Below are 25,180 nucleotides of genomic sequence, written 5' to 3'. Positions count from 1 at the left end.
GGCACCTCCGCATGGGCTGTGGGTGGATCTCTGCATCCCCCATGGATCCCCATGGGCTGTGGGTGGATCTCTGCATCCCCCATGGATCCCCATGGGCTGTGGGTGGATCTCTGCATCCCCCATGGATCCCCATGGGCTGTGGGTGGATCTCTGCATCCCCCATGGATCCCCATGGGCTGTGGGTGGATCTCTGCATCCCCCATGGATCCCCACAGACTGTGGGTGGATCTCTGCATCCCCCATGGATCCCCATGGGCTGTGGGTGGATCTCTGCATCCCCCATGGATCCCCATGGGCTGTGGGTGGATCTCTGCATCCCCCATGGATCCCCATGGGCTGCAGGGCACAGCTGCCTCACCGTGGTCTCACCACAGGCTGCAGAGGAATCTTGGCTCTGGTGCCTGGAGCACCTCCTGGCCCTCCTTCTCCACTGACCTGGGTGCTGTCATGTTGTTTCCCTCACATGTTCTCATCTCCTCCTCTTCTCTGATTAGGAGCACAACTACATGACTTTGCTTTGATTTTCTTCTCATATATGTCATCACAGAGGCATTGCCAACCTCTCTCATTGGCCCAGCTTTGGCCAGTAGCTTGTCCATCTTCAGAGCCATCAGGGATTGGCTCTGCTGGACATGGTGGAAGCTTCCAGCAGCTTCTCACAGGGGCTGTCTTTGTGGACCCCCTGCTAACCAAAACCAGGCTGTGCAAAACCAATACACAACCCTATTTAATTCACCATCATAAGCCCTTGCCCAGCAAACAGTGCCACCAAATTCCCATGGCTGTCCATGTTCAGGTTCTCTTTTCTGCTGTTTGTTGTTCAAGGGCACAGAAGTGGCACAGAATGGTGAACCTGTGTGCCTAGATGTGCCAGCTTTGCTGGGCCATGGATACCTTCAGACTCCCAGAGTTCACAGAAGAGTGACTGGGCCTGCTCCATCTCTCTCAGTTACTCATTCCAGCAGATTAAGGCTGATTACTCCCTGTTCTGGCTCTTGGAGTTACTTTCCTCTTCTTCCAAGTATGGCTCTTTACACAAGCTAAGCAAGATTTTGAAGAAAGGGGGCAGCCAGGGCACTTTTAGTCCAGGGACCTGCTGGAGTCAGTTCTTTACTAATGAGCAGTTGGTGTCATTCTCAGTGATGAAGGCTTGTGAAGTCCTGCTTTGGGCTTGCTGCTTGCCCTTTCTGTAGGATGAAACTCAGCAAGTTGTTTAAGCTAAAGCATGTGAGTAATCACGTGTGTGTTTGCTGGCAGGGGTGAATGATGAAGGCACGTGCTGAAGCCCTTTTCTGAGTCACAGCTACAGCTGCATTTGAGACCCCCTTTAAAATTCACCCCTGGCTATGTTCCACAGCATGGCTCATACAAAGTGGTCTCTTTTTCAGTACTTTGCGTTAAAAGTGATCCTTCTGTACTGCCAGTGGGAAAGTAAGACACAATCCACACTCATCTCTATTTTGTAAAAAGTTATTTTTCATCCCCAAATGTGCAAACACCAGCACACCTCGCTGGCATCAAGAACCAATTAACATAAGTGATGAGTGAAAGGAAATCAAAATACAATCAGATCTAACAGACCTAGAGTCAGGAATGCAAATTACACAGTTGCACAGTCTTCTGTAAGATGATTTGGTTTGTTCTCTTTCCATTGTAATCAAAAGTGAATTACGATTTTGAAAGGTTCTATCTCTCCCAGATAACTGAAAAAAGCTAATTAAAAACAAAAGTCACAGATGTAATCATTGCTTAATGTTGTAAGCATAACATGACCTAATGCTATTATGAGTTCTGAACAAATTTCAATTAGGACTCCAGCTGGTAAACAGATAAATGTGATAACGAGATTTTAATATTACTTGATAATTTGTTAGTAAAAACAATTTTTATTTCAACCATTTTTAAATATATAAAATGGGTTTAGATTTAGGTATGTTTTCCAGTGCAATTAGAGGACAAAAAAACTATTCAATCAGTAGTGTTTGAGAAGATCCTCCTCAGAGATGTGTTCTATTTTTATTAGTTAATCAATTTTGGAGTTTTTTGTTATATAGTCATCATCACTTTGTAGCTTGCTAGTGATTTACACCATTAACAGATCAGAAGAGTAATAAAAACACATACTTTGTACTCTGTATTGGGAGGAATGACCTCTACATTACACTGGCCTTTTGTTGCTTTGTTATTTCTTGTCTTATTGAGCTTAAGGGAATGTAGAAAGTCATGGCTGTGATGTGGAGTCAATGGTACTTCAGAACACGTGGAAAAACTGAGGTGCAAAACCAAGAGCTCTTTCCAGCAGGATAGGCATTGATGTAGCTCTGAGAAGACAACAACCACGAGTCTGACTGGATCGCTGTGGTACTAAGGATGCTAGCATGGCTTTGCAGAGCCAGGACCCATTCCTTACTCTGCCTGACTCCCAGTGAAAGGTCAAAAAAATATTCAATTTACTGTGTCCCAGTTTGCCTAAATAAAAAAATACCCAGACAGTGACTTAAAGTGACCCCCTGGAAACCAGGAGTACACAACGAAACCACAGTCAATCTGTGGCTCTTTTTTTTTGTTTTGAGAGGCAAAGGTGAAAAGCTGTGGTTCTGGAAGGATGGTCTCTCCTGCCAAGAAGGGCATTCCATGTCTCTTTGAAAACGGTGCTCAAGACCAGCATTTGATTTCAAGGCAGGTGTGGAGTAGCTGCCTGGTGTAGTGGTGACAGTTTATCACCTAATTAGCACACAATTCCCCCTTTCCTGATTTAGAACAGGGATAAAATAAAGTCCATCACTGGAGGAGCATAGTGGCCTGACATCACCGAGCGAGGAAATCCAATCCAAAATTAAGACACTGAAGGAAGGTGCAATGCAAGGCTCTCTGTGCTTTTAACCAGTATTAACTTTGTCCTCATGGGACCACCCCTAATGTGGGAGCCCTCAGCATGCACTGCCTGGCCTCTGTGCTGAGGGGACCGCTGCCATTTAGATGACAATGATGCACATCATATGGACACCCATATTTCATTTGCCTTCATTTGCATGCAGCAGTCTTCCTGAGTTCATAGTTATTTGATGGCAGAGACAACAGAAGCTGTCACTACCCTGAAATCCTTGCTATCCTTCTGTGACATGATTTTTTCCCCTTCCTCCTTCAATTAATTCCTTTTATATATTTATTTTATACCCCGTAAGGTTACTTTTACTCTTGAAAGAGCAAAGGGTTAAGCTTTCTTCTTTTTAAACAAGAGGAAACATTGAAGTAAATCACTTTTCAGAAAGCAATGACAATAGCATAGACCGAAAAGAGAACAAAATCTAGTATGAAAACACACTTTTCTTAGTTAAAAGTGCAATCATTCTTGGGACTGAAAGCTCTCCTGACTAGCTGGTGCATCTTCTCCATTATTTACTCATATCATAGTAGCAACTGGGGGTTTGAAATAAAATACAAGATTGCATGTGCTAAACCCTGCAAGATGCAGTTAGAGCTCTCAGTCTAAATAAGTAACAGAACCTTCTGGCAAGTGGAATGTCACTGTGTTCATGCAAGAGACAAAAGTGTAGAGAAACAAAGTGACTCAGTTACACAGGCAGTGGCAGCTGCAGTTTGTGGTGAGGTCAGGACTGAAACAAAGCTCTTGGAGCATTTGTACAGCTGTGAGTTCAGACTTCCTGATGGGAATTTATGTGAACCTCCCAAGACCTGTGTTATCACTCTGATCCCCGAGGGACTATTAGGGGGATTAGTGAGATGCTGTTTTCTAACTTGGCATTTCTAAAATGTAAGTGCTTACCTTTGAGGCAGTTATGTGGAATTCAACTCTGTTTATGGAGAGCCAGTCAATGCTATCCATAATACCTGGGGCATGATTCATCTGACCTAAATGTGAGTGTCTGCTTTGGAATAAACGGACTGATGCCTTATGGCTGTATTGACCAGATCCCCAGCAAGTGTAACAGGAATGCAGCCAACAGAGACAACCTAATTTAAAGAGATGAATAACACCCCATTTCAGTCTATACCCAGTGATGCCTTTGCAAAAGCTCTTCTGTCTTGACAAATGCTGATGTGTTGCTGAAGCTGGCACCCATGGTGCTGAGATCCTAAGCAGATGCAGGGATCTGAATAGACTGTAATAAAGTTAGTTAATGGGAGACACATTTTGCCAGAGCCAACACAAAATTGGCAAAACAATTTTTAAACTGATGCAATCCGCATCACAGAAGCCATTTCGTGGGTAGTGTAGGTGGGTTTTTTTATTGTCTGCATCTGGAAGTGGGCTTAGACCATGCTCTAGCAAAGCAGGCTGTCCAGACACCAGAAGAAATTCAAGAGAGCTTGAGGGTGAATGATAAATGGAAGATAATTGTCATTTTGACCATCTGGCCTGTCTGTGCCCAAGGTGCACAGTTTCAGGTAGAATAAGGTCCATCTCTGCTGAGCATCGATGTGGCTCCAGGGTTTTGAATGCCTGGAGGAAACCTTACAACCAGCCATGATACTGCCCTCAGCTGCATGATATCCCTCAGATAAAGACACAGCTCAGTGGCCTCAGCCATGGGAGCAGGATCTGGTCCGGCACTGCCCAGAGCAAAGGCCAGCCAGGTCATTCACAGAGGTCTCACAGAGCAAGGTGGCTCCAGCACGGCTGTCCCAGCAGTAATTTCAACAGGGTCCTGTAGAGGTTTCCTTCTTCAGCTCTGAGTTTACTTCTTTTAGTGCTTGTCCTCACCTTTCTTTTCTGCTGAGGCCTATTGAGGTTCATTCATATGAAGTGTATCAGACATTCTGGTGCCAGGTCATTTCTTATGCCCTCTTTCCCACTTTGCTCTCCACACAGGATTTCACTGATTGCTATCCAGATCAGATATTGCATATCAGATAAAATATAACCAGCAATTCCTTCCTTCAGGAATTCTCACTTTATCTAATCCCTACTGCTTTGTTTATGATCAGCATCCCAACCTATTGCCTGTCTCCTTTTATCCTAATCTCATTCCCTCCTTCATGCTCCTTCTCCACTCAGAGGACATGTTTTATTTTCTAAGATATAGGCCTACTTTTGTTTTAATTTATCAAAATCCGTTGTTTTCAACCCTGCAGATGCTAAATGCAGTACTTAAAGTCAGACTTTGATGATGCCAGACCCTTCCTAATCCCTTCCTTCAGCTCCTTTCACACTGTACTAACCATAATGACCTCTTCCAAACCTGCACTCCACCCTCAGCTCTCTTTGACACTATCAACAATATCTTCCATGACCCAATTCTCTTATACCTTTTTCCCATCTGTAACTCTTTCTTCTCCATATTTCTCACTTGTTCTCCAAAGTGTCAATTCCGTTCTAGAAATGAAATATTTGTGGCTCTTCTCCTGCCTTATTCACTTACCATAAAGGTACAGCAACAAATCTATTTCAGTAGAGTAGAATATACAGAATATATGTAAGAATGTATTGTACATTATTTTCTAGAACATATAACTCAGCTGCAACAGTGGTATTTGACCTCAGAAACACTGCTGTGCACTGAATATTCTAGAATTTGTATTTTATTTTATGTGCTTCTTCAAACATTTTTATGCCTCATAAGCCCCCTGAGTACCTGTGTAACTACTCAACGACCACAAATCACAAAGAGGAAAACTCAGCAAAACTCCCTTATTCATTGCAGCCATCCTACTACAGATTTGCTTCCTTAGTTCGATATTTATTATAGAGTTTTTGCCTATCTTCTGGTTTCTGAAAACCTTAATTAACTGGACCTCCTTTCAACACTGTTTTATTGGCAGGATATTCAGACAGCCCTGAAAACACCATATTAATTGATATTGTTGAAAATCTGGCTTTTTAGTGGTCAGCAACCCTTCCTCCAATTCATCCTTTCAATCTCCCAACAAGGTCATTTTTAAGCTCTGGCAAATGGTACAGATTTTTTAGCATTTCTATAGTTAAATTTCTCTGACATCAACTGATTCTCACATCAAATGTGAACATATGCAATTATTACCATCCCTCCTTTATCAAGGGGGAAAGGAAGTGCAGCATTCCCAGAGCACTGAGCATGCCCTTCAGGTTATTCTCCCCAGGATCTCTGTACAGAGACAAGCTCCTCCAAAGGGCAACTGTAGAAAAGCCTGCTGAGATGAGCCTACTAAGATGAGTCAGATAATTCAGCTGGCTAAATTAGACTCTTCAAATGAGTCAGTGGTAGCACTCCTAATGGCTTCAGAGGATGTATATTCCAGCAATTAGACACAATGTGTAACTGGAGTTCTATATAATTAGCTATACAAATTGCAGCAATATACAATAGGTTGCTATGTCTTAAATAAGCAATGAATAAGTACAGTGTGACTGGAGCTCAAGGTTATTCTTGTCTTCAATTACCTCCTACAAGAAGCCTGCAGGGTTTTGATTTCCAAAGGGAGATGAAGTTTGTCTTTGCTAAGCCTATTGTAACCAGATGACAGGCCTGGCTTAGTATTCAACTTAGGCACTTCTTTTCTGTCTACCTTACATATTCCTTGCTTATTGAGTCTCATTTTTGCAGTGACATTTCTGTTTCTCTCCCTACACCTCATTTCTATTCTTCTCTAAAATCTCACAAAGCTATGATTGACAGGGAACTCCAGAGGCCAAAGCAGGGTGGCATCAGTGTTGGATCAGGTCCCTCGAGGCCTTTGTGCTGCCTTGCTTTGAATATCTCCAAGGATGAAGGCTGCACAGCCTCTCTGGGTCTCTGACGTAATGTTTGTCCACTCTCCCTGTGAGGAACTTTTCCCTTACAGCTAATTGGTATTTCTTGTTTCCATTTGCTGTACCCTGTGTCTTCCAGCCCTTAATCTGGATTCATCTCTTTTTAAACTCTCTTTGGTAGTTGAAAATACTAACATTATCCCCCTTAGCCTTATTTCTTGGCAACTAAAAAAGCTTGGCTTCTGAAGCCTCATCTTGTCCATCATATGCTTTGGTCCCTAACCATCCAAGTGAAGAGTTTGCTTTAGCTCATTGATGACTTTTTTATTCTCTGAAATCCAAACTGAACTCAGTAGTCTGGATGTGTTCTCCTTACACACGAAAAGCAGAGGGGGAAACCCACTTGCTCAGATGCTCAGCTGTTTTGCCAACGCAGCCCTTTGTGCAGTTGACATTTCTCATTATAAAACTTGTTGGCAAAAGTCATGTTCAACTCCTTGTACCTCAGCACCCCAAGTCTGTTCTGCAAGGATGATTCCTAGTCAGGCACTCCTCAGCCTGAGCTGTTGCCTTTAATTATTCCAACCCACATGCAGATCTTTGTTTCCAGGAACAATTTCCAAACCTTGATCTTCACAGGTCTTCTAAGACTGCATGTCAGATCCATCACTAATGGCTGTTGGCACAGTTCTGCTAAAGCAAATGGAACACGTAACATTTATATAGCAAAAGATTTTGATCTTGCATTCTTTTTAATTCTGATATTTTTTCTCTGAATATCCTCTTTAATGGTATAAACATCCAATCTTCATTTATATTCTTTCTGTGCTTTTAGCTTCAATATTAACTTGTGGTAATTATTTAATTTTGACTGGTTTTTAATCTGAGATGCTTGATTCAGCTTGCTCCTTTCTTTAACAGGATCTTTATTTCACACTGCATGTTGTAAATATGCTGATAAATGTGTTAATTGAAATGACTGTCAGATATACTGAAAATGAATCCTTGCAGGAGTCCTACCCAGAGAGTGTATTCATAGCTAATTCTAAAGCATAGATCTGTACAAGTTAGACTGTTTTTTGTACTATAAAGAAATAGCAATGAGTAATTTGCTGTGAAGCACAAGACACGTGTGGATAGGGTGCACACACCAGTGCACGCACTCAAGGAAATGGTTTAGGTAGATTCATTATAATGGTGGACAGCGTGGGCAGTTTTGTCAGTCAGCTGAGCTCTAATCAATCTGTCTAATGCCCTTCACAATATCATTTCATTAGAGGCCCAAAATAATCATTTGCTCATCTGCTCTTTAGCTGCTGGGTTTGATTTGTGTTCTTTTATTGTGGGAATTAATGTGTATCCCATAGGAGTATTTCTCATTTATTGTTTATGTGCTAAGAATATGTATTGCCTTTATTTTATAGACATTAGAGGGTGAAATCCAGTGGGGGATTTCTACAGAGTATGGTATGTAAAACAGTTAAGTTCTTGTAAAGTTGAAATGGCTCGAATATTCACTGAGTTATCAACCATCTTCCCCACATGAACCAGGTTAATTAACATCCTGCAGAAGCCCTTAGGCATTTTTATTGCAATTCTTCAGGCTGTATTCCACCTTTATTTAGACCTAAGTTTTCAAGAAGCTTAGAGGTAATTTGAATGAAGAAGTGGATAGTGCAAAAATCTGCCTTCCATTTTGAACATCTGTGTCCATCTCCACAGTGGGAGCAGAGATGTAATCAGAGGGGTGAAAGTTCCCTCTGATACTGAGGAGAGCATGGAAAAAGCAGTGTACAGTAAGGAACAATGGAATCCTTGGGCCGCTGTGACCAATACTCCAGTTTCCATGTGGTTTCCTGTCCTTAATCAACTGCCTTTTTCTTCCCCCTAATACTTCCATAATTACAGAATCTTATACACCTTGATAAAGATGTTTACATTTCACTGTATTTACATGCTGCATTTATTCACATCCAGTATTTATTTGTTTTCATGTTAATAGCTGTCATTATTCAAACAACTCATTTCAGCAGCCTTGCTGAGACACCAGTGTACCTCCATAAGGGATGTGGGTGTTTTGCATGCCAGACTGACTGAAGATCTCTTTAACCTCTGTTCAGGATCCTCCACAGGCTGCTCACTGTGTCTCAGATCAGAAAAGCTGTATGAGGAGCTTATCTTAGGTTCTTCGTGGCTGAATGGAAGTAAATTACCTTTCTCCGTTCCTTTCTCCAGGTCAAAAACTGGGCCACAAAGCCCATGTTGTGTGAGGGAGCATGGCTGACCAAGAAGGAAGAGGAAGAAGCATCTGCAGCTGAATTTTGTCTCTTCTGGCTAGAACTCTTGTGAAAATGAAGCAAGTCTGGGACCAAGACTTTCATCTGCCTGAGAGAGGTACCACAGTTCTTATTTTCCAGGGATGTGTTTCCACCAGTGTGATCTAAAATCTTCATGGGACTATACTCTGCTGAAGATGGGCCACTGTGCAAAAAAACAAATGTATGATATTTGAATCCAGAAGGATCCTGATTTTTTAGCCCATTTAATGGGGCTGTGGCTGAACAGTACTGGATTCTTTTATCTATTTCCACTGTCTGTGGCTGTATTTCATGTAATGACCTTTCTGGGTGAAAAATACATGCTGTTTCTGAAACAGGCACTTCTGCTGATTGCAAGGTGGTTCCTCATCAGCTAAAACTAGGTATTCTCCTTACCACTGAATTATCACAGAGTAGTATTACCACAGAAGATGCAAGAACATAATTTGTACCATCTTTGGTGGAACAATGCCTAGGATTTGTGTTTCCACCTCCTCTGTCCGTTGTGTGATCCCAAGCTCCCCTGCAGGAGCACATTCCTCCTGTTCTCTGCTCTCAGCTTTACTTAATGCAGTTTGAGTTCTCCTAATAGATTGGTCTCAGAGGCTTTCAGTGTCCCTCTGTCCACCTCAGGATTGCACCTGAGCAACTTAGCTCTCTACAATGAAACCACAACACAGCTTCAGCTTAGCTACTGACAAGGACAGGTAGCTGTCCCAGTGCTCAGCCCTAACATGGGTCTCACACTGTGTCTTAGGTATTTTTATTCCCTGGTAGTTTTTGCTGTCTGAAGACTTAGTATGAGCTGTGACACTCTCTCCAGCTTTTTTTCTCCTCTAGTAAGTTAGGTTCCCTTGGTAATGTTAGGAGTCCTTCTCTGCCCATCCCAGTTTGAATTCAGTATTCCTGAATGTGGTTACACACTGCATCCCACATGAATTTCAACAGAGCCATATATTAATACTTCAGTATCTCTCCTGATATAACCAGTCATCTACTACTGTCTCTCCTGTCACTTAAATGTCAGAAAAAAAATGTCTTTGTGAGCAGGTCACCCAAGTCATTTTAGAGTATACAATGAGATGATATCCAGCAGATCATAAAGGGTTTTACTAACCTTGGCAATGCTGAACATAACTTATTTGTCTGACACGTTGCTCACAAAAAAATTTAAAACTGAATTTCAGACTTCTGCTATTTACATCACCTCACTTTTCTTCCCAGATATTTTCTCTGAATTGTGAGGAAATTCTCTCACTTCTACCTCCTTCCAACTTCTCTGCAGTGGTAACACAAGTTGTCATTATATTTGTACCTACAGAGATTTCTTGTTTTATAAGGGCATTGAGGTTGTCTTCCACCCAACTTCAAGGTCATCTGATGACTTTAAGGTGTCTGGTTGTAAAGCAATGGTACAGCAGGACTAAGGAAGTGATCATTGCCCAGTACTCAGCAATGGTGAGGCTGCACCTTGAATATGTGTCCAATTTTGGACCCTTGCTGCAAGAAATACACTGAGTGAGGAGTGAGTTCAGAGAAGGGCTAAGAAGGGATCTGGAGCACAGGTCTGATGAGGAGCAACTGAGGGAGCTGGGGGTGTTTAGCTCGGGGAAGAGGAGGCTCAGGAGAGACCTTATTTCTCTCTACAACTCCCTGAGACAAGGTTGTGGAAAGATGAGGGTCAGCCTCTTCTGCCAGGTAACGAGGGACAGGAGATGAGGAAATGGTTGTATGTTGCACCAGAGAAGATTCAGTTTGGATATTTGGAAAAAATCTCTCCACAGAAAATGTTATGAAGCACTGAAACAGACTGCCCAGGGAAGTGTTGGTATCACCATCCCTGAAGGTGTTAAAAAGATGTAGATGTGGCCCTTAGGGACATGGTTAAGTGGTGGAGTTGGCAGTGGTGGGTGAACATCTTTTCCAACCAAAATTATTCTGTGATTCTATAATGTAAGAGAAATTATTAAAATTCTGTAGCAAATGAACTTTTATTACCCTAAGAATAACCTAAGGATCTGATATTCACACTCATAAATGCTGTATCCAGCTCTGGAGCTCTCAGCAGAGGAAGAACATTGACCTCTTGGAGCAAGTCCAGAGGAGGCCACCAAAATGGTTATAGGGATGGAGCACCTCTCCTATGAGGAAAAGATGAGACAATTGGGATTGCTCAGCCAGGAGAAGGCTTTGTGTTGATCTAATTGCTGTCTTTCAGTATCTGAAGAGAACTTATAGGAAAGATGGAGAGAAAATTTTTACAAGGACACATAGAGACAGCACAAGGAGGAATGGCTTCAAAGTGAAATAGAATAAATTTAGATATTAAAAAAACATTCTTTACTGTGAGACAGTGGAACATGTTTCTCAGAGAAGCTGTGGATACCCCATCCCTGGGATTGTTCAAGGCCAGGATGATTTGAGCTCTGAGCAATCTGACCTACTGGAAGGCGTCCCTCCCTGTGGCAGGGGAGGGGATGGGAATAAGATGATTTTTAAGGTCCCTTTCAACCCATACTATTCTCTGATTTTGTGTTAGATGTTGCAGGTTTGGGGTGTAGCATCCTGGGCTAAGTAGCAATAACCTGGTTATTGAACTGATACCATGTGAAGTTTTGGCTATCACACTGATACCAGATGGTTACTGGTTCTTTGTTCTTTGGTCTGAGTCCCTCTCATCTTTTGCTCAGACTGTTGTTTATATACAACATTGAAAACACAGTAAGAAGCACTTGAGCATTTATCAAATGATTTAAAACAACCTACAGATAAACCAGGTGATAATATATAATCTCAGGAAGCAAAGCAAGGTTTATACAAACCCTGCAAGGTAGCCCTAGTTGCAAAAGGCAATGAGGGCCTTTAATATTTCTGCTTCAAACAAATTTTTGAGTTTTGCCCCAGATGGACTTTTGAAGTCCATGCAACTACATTCACATCAAGCTGGAAATGATGAAATTATTTTTTCACATATTCAAATGTTGATATAAAATTTCCAGTCAATGTTTTTCCTTAGCAGAGCTACATTTGTGCAGCTCCCACAAAAGTGAAACTGAAAAGGTAACAAGGGAAGTTACCACATTGTCTTTTTATTTCTTTCTTTTTTAAATTTCAGACTATAAGATTTATTCTTTAGTAATATTTATTTAGGCTTTGTTGGTAAAAGGAAGCTGAATTTTTCAGAGCTCAGTTCTTACTACTGTGTCAAGAAGATCCAAATATAAATACAGGCTTTTACATTTTATCTAAAAGGATTATAGTGGAAGCCATTAAAGCATTAGGCTCTTTTGAACATGTGACCGCTACACAAGGGATTAAAAACAGTTGTTCCTTTCTGAAAACTTTGTTCATACCTGCATACTACAGGAGTTCTGGCTTCTCCACTCTTCAGTGGTTTCTTGTTCTTTATCCAGAGATGGGATCCTGTTACTGAGGCTGAGATCTGCAAACTCTTGAGAATCAATCTGAGAGTATAAAACACATTAAATGATTGCATGCCAGAAGGCAAACTGCAAGAATGACTTTCAAATAGAATTCTTGTACAAAATCTATGATACTGCTGAAATCCTTTTTTGGAGGAATAGCAGGGGTTATGTGGTACTGATTGGAATCTGGTGGGAGAGGAAAGGATTATGGCATGCAGTGAACAACAGCAGGGAAACAGCCAAGTCAAAAGTTCATATGCAGTATGTGATACCAGTAGTTTACAAGGCACTTTCATTCCTTTTCTCTATCAACAAAGCTGTTTGGAAGGTTTGCTTAGTTCACTGGTTCTGCTGCACCACAAGTCACTGGAATATTCTTACATATAAGATGATGTTGTGTTATGTATGTGTATCTTTGCTGTGTCTCCAGTGCAATGCAGCAGGACACATTGGCTGTAGTCAGCAGTGCCAGGTAGCATCCCTTTACATCATCATATCCATGGCTCTGTTAGTGCCACTGAGATCTCTGAACATTTTGCCTTTTTTGTCAGCCCATCCTTATGCATCAAGTGACAGGAGAGCAAACCCCTTTGAATATCTGTGTGTGTCTGTTTCAAAAATTGGCTGCAGAGGAGCCTTCAGAATGTAAAGGAGTTTTGTTAATTGCCTAAGGCATTGGAGGGGCATCCCAGTTTGATAGGTCTCCTAGAGAGGGTTTTCAGTGAAAAGAACTGGAATGCATGTTTATTTGATTCCCAATGGCACAGTTGTATGGAGGAGAATGGATTATAGTTCCTGTCTTTCCTTCTGAGTACAGTACTTGCATGGTGCACATGATGAGATATTGATGGTCTAAGGGCATGGCTCTCCCAAGACCATGTTTTTGAAAACCTTATCAGTGCTCTTTCTGGGATGAATAACTGAACAACAGAAATTATCATCTAGATATGAACTGGGAGGATAGAATGGTAAATCACCAACTTGTCTCATTTTAATATGAGACATATTAATTTTGAAATAGATGCATGAAAAAGGGTAGTCTGAACTGCATAGACTGCCACATTCTCAGCTATTATAGGCAATTTTAATTTGGAGGACAAACTGGAACTCGAGATCTTGAATGTGGTTCTGTGTATTTACAAGCACGCACTGAGCCTGTTATCCCTGATCATGGGAGCAATCAAACATGCTTTCCAGCCCCACCTCAGCACCCCCATAATAAATAGTCACTAAACACACCAACTCAGAGAACTGAAACTTTGTGTTAGGTGGTGGATATGTATCCTCCCTCCCTCCCTCCCTCCCTCCCTCCCTCCCTCCCTCCCTCCCTCCCTCCCTCCCTCCCTCCCTCCCTCCCTCCCTCCCTCCCTCCCTCCCTCCCTCCCTCCCTCCCTCCCTCCCTCCCTCCCTCCCTCCCTCCCTCCCCATGCAGCCATCCCTTCTTTAATGAATTATTTTTCCACTGCAATTACAACCCGAGGCGCTGACCCTTGGGCAGTTCCAGGGAAGGGGCCACTTCTATGAGAAGCCAAATGGGATGAGTTGTGCACTTGTTCAGCTATTAGAGGACTTGGGATTGGTTCCAGAATCGTCCCAAACTCTGCTTGTTACTCTGTATAGACATGTCTGGTGTGACTCTTCAAGGACTCTTCAAAAGTTGGTTGTCTCTGTACCTCTGAGGTTTGGGAGCTCTGTCCACTTCCTATGGAGTAAAAGGGAGTGACAGTGGTTTTCTCAGAGCTATTGCAACATGGCAACAAGATAAAACAGAGACATGAAAAGACTGTGAGTTCTCTCTATTTGGTGGGAGAGAGTTGGCAGAATAGATGAGCAGGCTTAAATAGCAAACACCATTTCCCTGGAAATGAATATTCTGTCTCTGTGTACAGACATTCATGGCATCTCTTATCATAACTTCTGCCACCCATATTGTAATAATACCTGACCACTTCTTTCCTATCAAAAGATGACCTTTGAAGAGTAATAAGTATGAGGAATGCAACAGAAGAAAAAGAATCAGAGGGAGGTTTGGGCTAGCAGGATAAAAATTACACATATTACACATATTATAATCCTCTCTAGTCCTGGTGATATGATCTGTGAAGTGATTTAGCCAGGCACTGCTCTGCTTGCTGCCATGGAGCTACTGTAGCTGAGACCACCTGGGGCCTGGCCTTTTGCTCCCAGCATCTGCTGGTGTGACACAGACTGACAGCGAGGACAAAAAGAGCACTCAGGCAAACGTTCAACACCTTGCTCCATTCTCACTGGCACAGATGTCCAGGTAAATTCATGAGGAGTTTTACAGAAGTCACTAGGAGGAATGTCACAGGTGTTCATAGAACTGTTTAAGACACTGAGCCTTGATTGTTAGTTGATTTAATAGTAAGTCCAGTGTAACTGGGTGTAATTGAGACCTGGCCTTCTGCATCTCTGTCTCTGAAACCAATCAGCATCGTTTCTAGCAGTTTGTTTTTTGTCAGGAGTCACAGGAACATAAGGAGGAACAGAGTGTGCCAACCCTGTTGCTCACAGCCCATGCATCTGTCTCCAGCAGTGACCCAGGGCAGATGCACAGGGAGGAGAAATGTAACACCAAACAAATAACGGGGTTTTCCTTCACACTCAGAGCTTCCATGTGATCTAGAGTATAAATACAGATTTGTTTTTCATTATTCCATTTGCATACCTCCACAGGGAATTTCCCACTAAAGACCATATTTTTTATCAGTCAAGAGGTTAGGCTGACAAAAGAGGCAAGTCTGGCAGGCCTGTCCTCCCTGCTTACTGGCCTAAAACTCCCTGTGGCATTTGCCACTTTTCCATCAGTGCTCTTTCAGCTCTTTTTATTTTTTCCCCTTATGCAGCACTAATTACTGTTTCACCAAACAAAAATGAATCTCAGAGATCTCAATCTGGAAGGTTGCATTTCACATTGAGAGAACTGAACTCACGTGGTACCGGAGTAAAGATGAATTCTTTTTCTAGTGACTAATTATATTTCCTAGTGCATATTACAAGCCAACCCTCTTAGACTAAGACTTGAACTATTCCTAGTCATGCCCAATAAGGGGATCCCCAGCTCTTGCAGGCCTCCTTACCTAAGAGGTCATTAATTAATCTCCACATTTCTGCATGTGTATAAATATGCTTAAAATCTAGCAATTGTGTAACTAAAATCCAGTGGTTTTCACCAGCATCTATTTGCACTTTATACTAAATGGAAATATATACAGTACAGAGACATTCTAAACATACTGTATTGTTAGATTTAATAATTAATTATGTTTAATCTTTTACAGTTTGTCAAGGATGGGATTTTTTCCGCCATGTACTTATTTCTTAATAGTTTTGCTACATAACATCGTAGGCATTGCTGATGTGAGTATTTTGAGTACAGGAAGTTCATGTTGTTTTATGAAAACTAGTTTTCTGGAAACAATAGATACTATTCTTCAGCTTGGACTATCACCAGTAATTATCTGCTGGCTGCTATGCAAATATCTCATGTCCTAATTTCCACACTTGTTCATTTAACACATAAGCTCATTACAGCTGAGGTGTTTTTTTAAAGGCGCTGCAAATATCTCAAAGCAAGTTGCTCAAAATCTTTATAAATGAGAAGTTTTCTTCACTGGCAAATTCGACTTTCTCTTGCAGACATGGTCTGCAATCCACAGCTATTTTTTCTGTAGCCTGTTCAGAATGGACTCCCCAGCCAGGCACAAGGCCAAATTTTGATCCATCTCTGTATTGGTTTCAATTGAATAACTTCAGATTTCATCTGGTTCCCTGGCAAACTGAGCCTGTCCTTTCACTCAAGTATTTGCCCAGTTCTCTTTGCTACAAAATCTGAAAACCTGAAAGAATGGCACATGTCCCCTCTCTCCCTCTCTCTCTCTCCAGTCCCAGTGGAGCACAAAGGGACACTCAAACTTCATCACACGATGAAGTCTGTGTTCCTAGAGTCTTGTGAAGAGTACAGAACACACACACACACACACACACACACACACGGAGCTGTGTGGGGATTGCAGTGGCTTGGTACAATACCCAAGGGCTGACCCCAGTCAGTCCCATAAAGTTAGCAGTCTATTCATAAAGCCTGTTTTGTGGACCACCTTTCTAGCCAAGCCTTGCTCCTATTTACAGCCCTAATGAGGCTTCACACCAGCGACCAAAGCCAAAACTTGGGCTTCAGCAATGCTGCCTGCAATACAGCTTTGAGCAAAGCATGATCGGTTTTTGAGGAAAGCTGATCATAATGCTCTAGCTGCATCTTTTCAGTGTTTGGAGCAGGACCTTGCTGTCCATGCAAAGAGATTAGTAGAGTTGTTTGGCATAACACAGTGCACGGCTGACAGCTTTTCTAACAAAGACTCAGTAAGCAAAAGAGAAAGAAAAAGTAGTTCACACATTCTTATCTCATTCTTTTCTCCTTCCCAACCCCTCCTTCTGCTTAAAATACCTAAACACAAGAGTCATGATGAGGGCAGCATCCCCTTTGCATTGCAGGGCTGTGCACTCAAGTGTATCCGACCATTTGTCTGAGCTGCTGAGGCCATAATAGGGGCAAGAATGTGGGGGGAGGAAACTAGCCCGAAGGCTCCTCCAAAAACCCTCCTCCAGTCACTACTGACAGGCAAACCTGCCTTTTTGCTTATCCTGCATTCCCTCTCTGGATCAAAGAGTGAAGAAATATCAGACAGAGGCCCCAGAAAAAACTCAGTTATTGCCTCCTTGCCGGCTCTTCTTTTTCAGGAATGGCAAAGGTCTTGCACAGAGACTTCTTCATAGCAATGTACATCCCAGACCCTGAGTTTAGGACAAGGTGGAAGATAAATGGGAAGTAAATTGTGTTTTCAAGGGTTTGTAACAGCCATATAACATAAGAAATGCTCAGATTCTTGACTGTCTCTGCTTTCCTAAGTAGCTTGGAGAATTCAGCCATGACTGATGTTTCTTGCCCTAGTGCAAGCAGGCTGGAGCATGAGGCAGTGGGTGCCAAGGAAAATGTCCCTCCTGGACACCTCAGCCTTTCAGAGATGTCAGATTGAGATACGCTTCTCTTTCAGCAGCTCCATGCAGACTCAGAACTGAGAGGTGCTTTCATCCAGCCCTGGGAGCTGTTTTGGGGTTTACCCTTCTGTGAGCTGGGCTGTACCACAGCTGCCTCAAGCTTATTCAGCACTTGTGGGTTCTAAATCTAAATGCAGAGGTTGTTCTCGTTCAGCTTCCACTGCTCCATGAAGCAGAACCACCCCTCTGTGCCTTTGTCAACTCTCGGTGTACGACCCTGCCCCAAAGATTCTCTGCCTAAATGCCACAAGTAGCAGAGATACCGGCAGCCAGGGGAAGGTGAAAGCCCTTTATCAGCAGCTGCAGAAGATGCTGAAGGGCACACACAGTGCAGCTCATTTGGTTTACAACAACCCTTCTGGAAGCACAATGATCCACTGAAGAGTGACTATCTCTGCTCTTGAGTGGATCAGCACAAAGAAAGGTTAAGGCAGCACCGTTTGGTAATTGGTTTGTGTCATATAAATTGAAGCTTAGAAAGCTGTGAGGAACAAAACAAAACTAGACCAGGACACACAGCAATTAAATTCCTTTAAAAAGTGCATGGAATAAATACTTACCCTTCTTGCAACCCTAATAAACCTAATCAGGATTAATTTCTATGTCTGACTAGAAAATTTTTCCCTGCCAAATATCCATATTTTTCTGACAGATTCCCTCCTGATATATCTATATAGCTGAGGCAGGCAGGTTTCAAAGCCAAAAGGCTTTTCCTAACACAAAAATCCCCAACACAGCTCAACAAACCAAAAAAAAAAAAACCCAAACAAAAAAAAAGTTTCTGTCTTTTAGCTCCAAACATCTCTTTCCTGATCGATTTTGAGCCCCACTAAACACATTCATGTGAAAGAAAACAAATACCAGTCTCTGTTTGTTTAATCTGTGGCATTGAACCAGCTGAACTGGTTCTCACTGTAATCTCAGGACACCAAACTGGGCCTTTTCTGGGAGGACCTCCCAACACTTCAGAGGTGTCACAGTAGTCAGTCCACACTAAACTCACAGATCAAAAATATTATAGGGTTTTGATTTCTCCCCTGACAGACAGAATGTAAATCCAGCTGGTAAATGGACCTCAGAGGAGAAAACTATTTGCATTCACCAGGGCCCAGTGATCCTGGCCTTGTTCAGGGCTGACACAGAAATACATGTACATGCATGTAAAATCTGTACAGACTGAGCAAAACTGAGAGGTAAATGAATGCTTAATGAAGAGCCCTTTTTGGGCAATTCATATTGGAGAAGCTATAAGGAACTCATAAATTCCTTAATTCCAGTCCTGTGATTAGCCCACTCCTCTAAGCATGCAGCAGCTGTCTCCAACCTGCAGAGTCCAAGCTAACATTAAAAGAAAACGTTGTGGGAAGTGAAGCCCTTTAATTAGAATAACAAATATATTCAGAAAAAAATGATGCAAGGAGATTTTTTCCTCAGACAATGCACAATTTGCCTGAGGAATTCATTACCATAAGAGATAAACTTTCAAGAGTGTCATGAAATTCAGAAACAGATTGTTTGTACAGAAGACAGTAATATCCACTATTAATGGGAAACAGTTACTTTTGAAGGGCTCCAACGTAATCTTCATGCAAGCTGTACACTTCCTCCCCAAACACTGACAGGTAGGAACCTTCCTTTGAGCAAATGTCTTTGTCCTTTCCTCTGAAACCAGCGGTGCTGGCTGCAGCCTTTGCTGGGATATTTGCTGAAGGGAATCACAGGGAGAGGATCGATGTCGTCTGATTCCGTCCCTGTAGTAGCTGGTATCCAGGGTAAACTGGCATTCTGGATGTCTTCTCCAGTGAGTACACAGACACGGGAACCTGCAGGCAGTGACTCACTCAGCTTCTCCTAGTAACAGGTTGGGATGGACCATCCCTTAGTGTTCCTGTAGCTCCCCTGACAAGAGGGAGAAATTGGAGGTGGGAGGCAATTCCAGGTTACCACGTCTACAGGTGAGTGTCTCTACATACATTAGATGCTGGAGCTCCATTGCAGCATGAAGGTGATGACCTGCAGCAACACAGATGAAGATCTGGTCACTGATTTGCATCCCTGAGCAGAGAAGACTATGGAGGTAATGACAAAATTGTCTTCCCCTTCTCTTCATCTTGAGCCACCCCATTCTGTTGACATGCCTGGCAGAACTGAGGGGACATTTCTAGTCACAGTGACTTCTTCACAAAAGCTGGCCTCCTTCACTGAGGCTACTCAGCAGCTTTCAGGTGTTAGGTGAAAAGTAACTCAGCAGCTGGCAAGGCTGGGTTGATAAGGCTGGGTAGAAAGAGCTGCCTTAGAACATCTGCCTTAGAACATCTGCACCTCCCTTTGCTCGGTACCCATTTCATCCTTGGTACAACACCGATGAGCAGAGCAGTTCAACAACCAGCAACAGCCAAGAGAGTTAAAAATCTGCATTGAAGGGCTTGCTCTCAGCTCTGGTTCTGATAAACACTTTCCTCCTAACCCAGCCACAAAGTCAAGCTAGCAACAACTTGAAAGGATAACATCTATCAGAACTAATAAGCGCTAATCTAGCGTGGAAGAGATAGCAACCAACTGAGTCGACAGGCAGAGAGAGGAATAAAGTCTGGCTACAGCACACTGAGAATCTATACAATTATAAATCATAAATTATAAAACAGCTCACTGTGGAATAAAGGTACATCCACAGTAATAATTCTAATAAATATTTGAAACAGTACTTTGATTTGGTTAGTGTTATAAAATTTGACTACGAATCAACTCCTTATACATGCAAAAAAAAAAAAAAAAAGGAAAATACTTACCTGTATCTTCTATTACTAATCAGAAAAGCTTCCTTCTAGGCAATCAACTTATTTAAGGAATTGGCAGAGAGTTGGCTGCATGTGTCACAATTTTGAAGTTGTCAGAGCTGCACTTATTCGCTAATCATACTCGTGTACCTACAAGCTACATTTTTAAATGGTACGGATGAATAATCTCTTTGCTCCTGTAGAGGGTTTTTTATGGCTCTTCTAAGCTGTGCATCTATTCTCACTTGACTTTAAGGCAATCAATATGCTGGCACAAAGGCTTTGGGATAATTCATAGCAACAATCTGTAGCAACTTACAGACTGATTTGGTTCTTTTACATTGTTCTGATGAAAAAATTATTAGAAGATTCCAAATGCATAGTTACAAAAGAGAAAAAGAGAAACAAAAATTTCTGTATTATAAAAACCTCAGGAGAGGAAATCTCTTCTCCTTAATAAGAATTTAAGTATGACCCTTTAGTTTACGTGGGAACTTCCAAATTTATTCCAGGTGGCAAGACAAGAATTTAGCCCCAGAAATAACCCATGCTCAATGACACGGATTTCAAAGATGCAAGGGAGTACCAGTTCTTAGGTCAGTTGCTCTGGTCACAAAGGACAAAGAGGGGCACAAATTCCTGCATTTGGCTTTTTTTTTTGTGGTCCTTTGTACTGAGCCTTTTGGGAGCTGCCTTGGCCAAGCCAAGCAGCTCCTTTTGGTGATGACTGAACGTGGAGGCTCTGCACAAACTCTGGAAATGGAGTCACAGGGGAGCTCTCCTCAGCCTGCTGCCAGTGGGTCACCTGGCACCCAACAATTTTATATACAGGACATTATTACACTAAACCTACCGACATCTGCCACATAGATGGAGAATAAACAAGACACATTTCTTTTCCTGTTACTTCACCCATTGCAAGGTATAAATTAGTTGATTTAACTGGCCTACATAATCTGTAAAGAAGCAACACGTTGCATCTGTGTTGGCTGGGGAATAATGGCTATTTGTGGAGGGTCTGTTCTTGTCAACATCCCCAGCAGCCATGGCACAGTCATTTTGCAGCGTGCATCAGGAGGAGGAGATAGGGCTGCTTCCTGAGGTTTTATCAGGGTGAGCAATTACTGGCCAGGATAGTGGTATCCCCAACACTGACTGCAGTGAGGAATTCATATCAGTCCTGCTACAGACATAGGCAACTGGTGTGAGGGAAAGGCTCTCTGGCATCTCTAGTACATCAGACAGACTGTTTTTAACAGCTCTCAGGGCATGGCCAAATATTCCAGCTGTGAGGAGAGCTGATTTTCTTTCTTCTGTATATGCAAGGATGTACATATCCTCCTCTCTGCTTGTTCTGGAGAAGATGTGGAGCTGAGGAAGGATGATGTGGGTCAGAGATTTGGTATTTACACACCATATTTCACCCTGAGCTTCCTTGTTGTTGTGCAGCAAATGTAATTCTGGAGGTACATGGTGAACACTTTCCCAAAAAATGTAAGAGCAAAGGTGTTTTTTGTAAACACTGAGGAACCTCAGGACTTTAGTGCTAGTGGTCTTGGATTTCAGCAAATCCCTTACTGAATTATATGTTCAAAAGCACTGGCTGTGCTGTGATTACAGAGAAAATTTGTGCTGCCAAACAGCGCCACGCATTTTGTGCATGGTCCACACAACTTACCAGGCACCACAACAGTAGTTGATAGCAGGTGGTATGGCTTTCCTTTGCTTATTGTTATTTTTATCATTTATTTCTGATATTGGCACATCTGAGATGAAGCTCAGTTTGGCTGTTCTCTGAAGGAAGAATCCTGGCATTTGCTACAAGAACGGTAGCCAAGAGAAATAATGAGCAAAACAGAGGTGGATTGTGCCTCCTGGAGCAAATGAGCTGAGGGAAGGCAAGTTGGTTATTCACTGCATTGTGTAGAGGCACTTTGGGACTGAGATAAGGTGCTGGAAGGTCCCAGAGTGATTTTTAAAAAACAAAGGGTATTGTACGTTGATAGAACAAGGAGTAACAGGTACAAATTGGAAGAGGAGAAATTTAGGTTAGACATTAGGAATGAATTTTTTACTGCACGGGTGAGGAGACACTGGAATTGTTTGCCCAGGGAGGTTGTGAATGCCCCAGTCCTGGCAGTGTTCGAGGCCAGGTTGGATAAAGCCTTGAGCAACCTGCTTTAGTGGGAGGTGTCCCTGACCATAGCAGTGGGGTTGGAACTAGATGATCATTATGTCCCTTCTAATCCTGTAGCATTTTATGATTCTATGAATCTTAAGAAACAAGGAGATATAAATTTGAAGACAAAGTTTTGGAAGGAAGAGCAAGTAAACATTTACTGACAGTGAGGTGGACTTGTGCGGAGCATCCCCCTTGACACTTCTGCAGATGCTGAGCTGTGAGGCTGAATGTTGGCTTAGCAAGAGAGCAAAACAGTTTCCTCCTCACAGGGAGTGAGAAGGCAAGGACAGATAAAGATGCTGATGAAACTGCAACAGTCCTAGGGACCAGGAATAAGGATAGCAAAAGAGTGGTGTCCCACCTATCTGGGAAGCAGAGGAGTTGGAACACAGTGAAAAACCTTTCTTGGGCACAGGGGTTACATAATCCTTAGCAGATTGATTTTTTTTTAATATTTTTGGGCAGATAATATTTTTTGAGAACAACTCCTGTAAGAGACTTCGCGTCCATGCTGCTGATGTCTCAGTCCCTAAGTTTCTGAAACTGTTTGGCTCCACATACAAATACTGCCAAGAATGATCCCTGATTGGTGATAGTTGCTGAGCTGCAACTGGGAGTGGCTTGGAAAGATATTATGTTAGTGGTCCCAGATCTGAATCAGGCTGTGAACTGCTGTAACATTTATCAGTGCAGACAACTCCATTCCAGGCTGGAAATATTTCCTGTATCATTTACTTTTCAAAAGAAAATGATGATTCCTGAGGCTATCCTTGATTTGATATAAGCAACCTGAAAGTTGACCCTTACTCCTGTACATTCTCACTCTTTCTGTATGGTGTTGCCACTGCTCTTATTAAAAAAACACTCAGACTCAACAACTAAAATGGGCACAGAAGCAAAATACTTCCTTGGTTGATCATATGTAGCTAATAAAGCTGTGAAAGCAATTTATTCTAAGAAATACCATCACTTTTTGGATTAGTCTGCTGTCCACTAGCTGGTCGTGATTGCTAGAAAAATCCATCCCATTAGTCACAAGCACCTGCCAAATAGTTTGCATACAATAAAGCTTAGCATGGGGGATTTGTCAGCTGGTTTGCACGCACACTTCATTATTCACTGCATCGTGTGACTAGCCACTTCTAACATGTGACACAATTCCTCCTCTTTATTTACAGAGAGAAAATGTTAACAGGAGAAAACAAAATAGATGCATATCTAGACATGTACATATATGTCAGTAAAAATGCTAAATAGCTAAACTCATTCTACAACCATTCGTTTTTGCAAATCCCCAGGTATCTTTGAAAATACATCTGAATAATTAACAGTGATGACTCACAGCACATGGCCATGAGTGTGGCCTTCTATTTATAACAATATTTCTATATTCATCTTCTTCTTAATAAGAGCAGTAGGAGCTGAAAATAAATCACCACATTAAGCACCCCCTTTGGATAAACTTGCACGTGTAGAAACACTTTTCTTCATTGTTGCTACTCTCAGTCCATGAGAAGCTCATGGGAAGAAATATGTCATATCAAGATGTACACCTTTTCAGAGTCTACAAAGGTAGTTAGCTACAAATATGCTCATTGAAATTAATGACTTGTGTGGCTAAATTCCCTGGTAAGCCTTGAGACTAATCAAACAAGGTGGCTTTAATCTGTATACAACTGAATGACTAATTCTGACAGATCAACCAAGATTCTCAACACAGACATTTTTGTTCCACATTCTCTTGTCCTTCTTCTACTTGTGTAATCCTTCCATGCTCTGCCTCAGCATTCAGCTTGTGTGCTAAGTAATGTGTTTTCTCATATCAGGCACTGTGGTCTTGTATCACTTTATCTCAATTTTAGGGGCAATCAGTTGAAGTTATAAAGAGATATAAGGCCTCTGCATCACCCTACTATCAGATCCACTTTGCTGTTTATCAATTAAAGGTCAAACACAGGTTAGTGAGGAAAAACTCTCTGAAATGCTGGTCTGATAGTATTATTACAGCTTGTGCTTTGGCATGGGGTTAGCAATATGTCAGCTGTGCAGCACAGTATATAGAAATGTAAGAGAAATTGTAGGGTTTGATGCTGAGAAGTAAAATGGAGCTAAAATAGATATAGATAGATGTGCATTTCCAGTGTTTGGGGGACAAATATTTTGTTTAAAAAGGGTGTTCTGGTACTACTGCTTTCACTGATTTTGCTAAAAAGGGCAGACAGATTTGTGTGGGAGTGAGGAGGTTTTTGGCTTTGTTGTTCTTGTCAGGGCTCTGCTAGATGAAAGCAGCTGGAACAGCCCCCATTGTTGAAAAACTTGCCATGGGGCTAATTTGCAAATCTCTCTGGTCTACAGGATGGCCAGAGCCATCTGCATGAAGCACAGATGCTTCTGCTGCAGTATCAGCAGCTCCAGTCTCATCCTTGGCAGGAACACAGCCATCAAGTTGTACTGGCCAAAATTCCCCCAGAAGAGGGAAGCCAACCCATGAACATGAACATGACATGTGTCACATTTTCCTCTTAATCTCTGTTACATTGATTGGTAAAGTCTAGTTGTTGGTGAAATCTGGACTCAGGCCCTCACCATTGCCCTAAGCCTTGAGCCTTGAGCCTTGAGCCCTGATGTTCGTTCTTCACTGTGGAACTGCAAGTCCCAACAGGGCCCAGGACCAGCTTCAAAACAGCCCTTTGGAAAATCAGTGTCTG

General features: G+C 42.2%; 1 long non-coding RNA gene across 1 annotated transcript; it reads right to left on the bottom strand.

The window, feature by feature from the left end:
* Positions 1 to 8,630: 8,630 nt before the first annotated feature.
* Positions 8,631 to 19,208, bottom strand: LOC111925126 (uncharacterized). The gene is made up of 4 exons (XR_015283915.1): positions 19,074 to 19,208; positions 13,923 to 14,136; positions 12,363 to 12,473; positions 8,631 to 9,172 (listed from the first exon to the last, which is right to left on the bottom strand). It is a non-coding gene; the product is annotated as an uncharacterized LOC111925126 (long non-coding RNA).
* Between the last annotated feature and the right edge of the window lie 5,972 nt (positions 19,209 to 25,180).

Source organism: Cyanistes caeruleus, chromosome 1 (genome assembly GCF_971803275.1).
Source record: "Cyanistes caeruleus chromosome 1, bCyaCae1.hap1.1, whole genome shotgun sequence".
Lineage (NCBI taxonomy): Eukaryota > Metazoa > Chordata > Aves > Passeriformes > Paridae > Cyanistes > Cyanistes caeruleus.
This window is presented reverse-complemented; position numbering and strand designations above follow the sequence as displayed.